This window comes from Athalia rosae, chromosome 3 (genome assembly GCF_917208135.1).
Source record: "Athalia rosae chromosome 3, iyAthRosa1.1, whole genome shotgun sequence".
Taxonomy (NCBI): domain Eukaryota; kingdom Metazoa; phylum Arthropoda; class Insecta; order Hymenoptera; family Athaliidae; genus Athalia; species Athalia rosae.
The window spans coordinates 13,833,350-13,838,349 of record NC_064028.1 but is presented as its reverse complement, the minus strand read 5'-3'; the positions used below and the strand labels follow the sequence as shown (position 1 = coordinate 13,838,349).

The following is a 5,000-nucleotide window of genomic DNA, read 5'->3' as shown; positions in this document are numbered from 1 at the left end:
GAGGCATTGCCGCGTACCAGTCCGAAGACCTCACTAAATCATTCAATCGGTAGTAGCGACGGGCGGTGTGTACAAAGGGCAGGGACGTAATCAACGCGAGCTTATGACTCGCGCTTACTGGGAATTCCTCGTTCATGGGGAATAATTGCAAGCCCCAATCCCTAGCACGAAGGAGGTTCAGCGGGTTACCCGGGCCTTTCGGCCAGGGAAGACACGCTGATTCCTTCAGTGTAGCGCGCGTGCGGCCCAGAACATCTAAGGGCATCACAGACCTGTTATTGCTCAATCTCGTGCGGCTAGAAGCCGCCTGTCCCTCTAAGAAGATTTATTTGTACGCCGGTAGTAAAAACCTCCCGACCGAAGCCGGGGGCCTTCGAGATACCGGAAAGTACGCCTATTTAGCAGGCTAGAGTCTCGTTCGTTATCGGAATTAACCAGACAAATCGCTCCACCAACTAAGAACGGCCATGCACCACCACCCACCGAATCAAGAAAGAGCTCTCAATCTGTCAATCCTTCCGGTGTCCGGGCCTGGTGAGGTTTCCCGTGTTGAGTCAAATTAAGCCGCAGGCTCCACTCCTGGTGGTGCCCTTCCGTCAATTCCTTTAAGTTTCAGCTTTGCAACCATACTTCCCCCGGAACCCAAAAGCTTTGGTTTCCCGGAAGCTGCCCGCCGAGTCATCGGAGGAACTTCGGCGGATCGCTAGCTGGCATCGTTTATGGTTAGAACTAGGGCGGTATCTGATCGCCTTCGAACCTCTAACTTTCGTTCTTGATTAAAGAAAACATTTTTGGCAAATGCTTTCGCTTCTGTCCGTCTTGCGACGATCCAAGAATTTCACCTCTAACGTCGCAATACGAATGCCCCCATCTGTTCCTATTAATCATTACCTCGGGGTTCCGAAAACCAACAAAATAGAACCGAGGTCCTATTCCATTATTCCATGCACACAGTATTCAGGCGAAAATAGCCTGCTTTAAGCACTCTAATTTGTTCAAAGTAAACGTACCGGCCCACCTCGACACTCAATGAAGAGCACCGCGATGGGATATTAGTTGGGCCGCCCCGAAAGGCTAAGCCCACCGGTAGGACGTCCCACAATCATGCCAGTTAAACACCGCGAGCGGTGAACCGACAGCGTGGGACACAGATTCAACTACGAGCTTTTTAACCGCAACAACTTTAATATACGCTATTGGAGCTGGAATTACCGCGGCTGCTGGCACCAGACTTGCCCTCCAATTGATCCTCGTTAAAGGATTTAAAGTGTACTCATTCCGATTACGGGGCCTCGGATGAGTCCCGTATCGTTATTTTTCGTCACTACCTCCCCGTGCCGGGAGTGGGTAATTTGCGCGCCTGCTGCCTTCCTTGGATGTGGTAGCCGTTTCTCAGGCTCCCTCTCCGGAATCGAACCCTGATTCCCCGTTACCCGTTACAACCATGGTAGGCGCAGAACCTACCATCGACAGTTGATAAGGCAGACATTTGAAAGATGCGTCGCCGGTACCAAGACCGTGCGATCAGCCCAAAGTTATTCAGAGTCACCAAAGTAAACGGCGGACGGGACGAACCCGCCACCGATTGGTTTTGATCTAATAAAAGCATTCCTCCCATCTCTGGTCGGAACTCTGTTTGCATGTATTAGCTCTAGAATTACCACAGTTATCCAAGTAAATGTGGGTACGATCTAAGAAACCATAACTGATTTAATGAGCCATTCGCGGTTTCACCTTAATATGGCTTGCACTGAGACATGCATGGCTTAATCTTTGAGACAAGCATATGACTACTGGCAGGATCAACCAGGGAGCTTTGTGTTATTGGTAGCTCTTTTCGTGTGTTGCCCCATGCCGCCGAGTCTTTGCCCGGTCGGCCACACGTTTTAATATAATATGTATATCTGGTACCGCACAACTTGTGTACGCGTACTAGCGCTCAGAGCGCTCTGTTCGACTTTGTGTTTCCTCGGGTGAAGACAATTTTTGTCGACTCCCCGGTGCAAATCGTTCGAATTATCCTTCTCGTATCCTTCGGCTAGATTGCAAGCGTCGGGAGTACGATTGGAAATCAATGTGTACCGTCTGCGAACAGACTGTGATACGCACGGAATGTGGCGAGTTGATGCCTCTGTTCGACTGCTTCCCTCGACTTGCGAGAGAAGACTTTCTGGTCACCGCATAAAGGGCCATTCGGTCTTAGACACCGACCCGCGGTTATGTAGTGTCGACGATTCAAATTGAATCATATTTTCTAGACGGAGCGAAGAACTCGCCCCTGCGAAACGTGAGCGCTCGGAAAAACTTTGAACTCGTGAGAGTGGTTCTTACCGGAACGAAACGAACGCCTGTGGTGCGAATCTCCGCTCAGACGAAAAATTTTCAAAATTCGAAAAAATTTTTGTCTGCGTGTTCGTGACACGGTGAGGACGAAACCATAGCCCCGACAACAAACCCGCAAAGGAATGTCGAGATACGGGCCGAAACAAGTCGAAAGTTCCGAAACCCGAGGACTAGGTGCCGACCGACCGGTCGAGACCGCTCGGTGCATGAAGTATCAACGGTGCCGCTCGGACGTCGGAGCCGGCCGGTCATAACACGTGTTCCTTATGGGGCAAAACAGCAACGCGACCTGAAAAATTTGGCAGTACGTTGGAACTTAGTTCCATGCGAGAATCGTTGGGACTTTGAAAATTTTTCGATCCAACGAGTGATGCGCGACTCTTTCGGACTTTGAAAATTTTTCGATCCAACGAGTGATGCGCGACTCTTTCGGACTTTGAAAATTTTTCGTTCCAACGAGTGATGCGCGACTCTATCGGACTTTGAAAATTTTTCGATCCAACGAGTGATGCGCGACTCTTTCGGACTTTGAAAATTTTTCGATCCAACGAGTGATGCGCGACTCTTTCGGACTTTGAAAATTTTTCGATCCAACGAGTGATGCGCGACTCTTTCGGACTTTGAAAATTTTTCGATCCAACGAGTGATGCGCGACTCTTTCGGACTTTGAAAATTTTTCGATCCAACGAGTGATGCGCGACTCTTTCGGACTTTGAAAATTTTTCGATCCAACGAGTGATGCGCGACTCTTTCGGACTTTGAAAATTTTTCGATCCAACGAGTGATGCGCGACTCTTTCGGACTTTGAAAATTTTTCGATCCAACGAGTGATGCGCGACTCTTTCGGACTTTGAAAATTTTTCGATCCAACGAGTGATGCGCGACTCTTTCGGACTTTGAAAATTTTTCGATCCAACGAGTGATGCGCGACTCTTTCGGACTTTGAAAATTTTTCGATCCAACGAGTGATGCGCGACTCTTTCGGACTTTGAAAATTTTTCGATCCAACGAGTGATGCGCGACTCTTTCGGACTTTGAAAATTTTTCGATCCAACGAGTGATGCGCGACTCTTTCGGACTTTGAAAATTTTTCGATCCAACGAGTGATGCGCGACTCTTTCGGACTTTGAAAATTTTTCGATCCAACGAGTGATGCGCGACTCTTTCGGACTTTGAAAATTTTTCGATCCAACGAGTGATGCGCGACTCTTTCGGACTTTGAAAATTTTTCGATCCAACGAGTGATGCGCGACTCTTTCGGACTTTGAAAATTTTTCGATCCAACGAGTGATGCGCGACTCTTTCGGACTTTGAAAATTTTTCGATCCAACGAGTGATGCGCGACTCTTTCGGACTTTGAAAATTTTTCGATCCAACGAGTGATGCGCGACTCTTTCGGACTTTGAAAATTTTTCGATCCAACGAGTGATGCGCGACTCTTTCGGACTTTGAAAATTTTTCGATCCAACGAGTGATGCGCGACTCTTTCGGACTTTGAAAATTTTTCGATCCAACGAGTGATGCGCGACTCTTTCGGACTTTGAAAATTTTTCGATCCAACGAGTGATGCGCGACTCTTTCGGACTTTGAAAATTTTTCGATCCAACGAGTGATGCGCGACTCTTTCGGACTTTGAAAATTTTTCGATCCAACGAGTGATGCGCGACTCTTTCGGACTTTGAAAATTTTTCGATCCAACGAGTGATGCGCGACTCTTTCGGACTTTGAAAATTTTTCGATCCAACGAGTGATGCGCGACTCTTTCGGACTTTGAAAATTTTTCGATCCAACGAGTGATGCGCGACTCTTTCGGACTTTGAAAATTTTTCGATCCAACGAGTGATGCGCGACTCTTTCGGACTTTGAAAATTTTTCGATCCAACGAGTGATGCGCGACTCTTTCGGACTTTGAAAATTTTTCGATCCAACGAGTGATGCGCGACTCTTTCGGACTTTGAAAATTTTTCGATCCAACGAGTGATGCGCGACTCTTTCGGACTTTGAAAATTTTTCGATCCAACGAGTGATGCGCGACTCTTTCGGACTTTGAAAATTTTTCGATCCAACGAGTGATGCGCGACTCTTTCGGACTTTGAAAATTTTTCGATCCAACGAGTGATGCGCGACTCTTTCGGACTTTGAAAATTTTTCGATCCAACGAGTGATGCGCGACTCTTTCGGACTTTGAAAATTTTTCGATCCAACGAGTGATGCGCGACTCTTTCGGACTTTGAAAATTTTTCGATCCAACGAGTGATGCGCGACTCTTTCGGACTTTGAAAATTTTTCGATCCAACGAGTGATGCGCGACTCTTTCGGACTTTGAAAATTTTTCGATCCAACGAGTGATGCGCGACTCTTTCGGACTTTGAAAATTTTTCGATCCAACGAGTGATGCGCGACTCTTTCGGACTTTGAAAATTTTTCGATCCAACGAGTGATGCGCGACTCTTTCGGACTTTGAAAATTTTTCGATCCAACGAGTGATGCGCGACTCTTTCGGACTTTGAAAATTTTTCGATCCAACGAGTGATGCGCGACTCTTTCGGACTTTGAAAATTTTTCGATCCAACGAGTGATGCGCGACTCTTTCGGACTTTGAAAATTTTTCGATCCAACGAGTGATGCGCGACTCTTTCGGACTTTGAAAATTTTTC

The 5,000-nt window shown here is 47.2% G+C and overlaps 1 non-coding gene across 1 annotated transcript in view; it reads right to left on the bottom strand.

Annotated features, from left to right (window-relative positions):
- The window catches only part of LOC125500452, a 1,914-nt gene extending 101 nt beyond the window's left edge, over nucleotides 1-1,813 (bottom strand). The window contains exon 1 of the ribosomal RNA XR_007277834.1: nucleotides 1-1,813. This exon is cut by the window's left edge and continues 101 nt beyond it. This is a non-coding gene — a ribosomal RNA (small subunit ribosomal RNA).
- Between the last annotated feature and the right edge of the window lie 3,187 nt (nucleotides 1,814-5,000).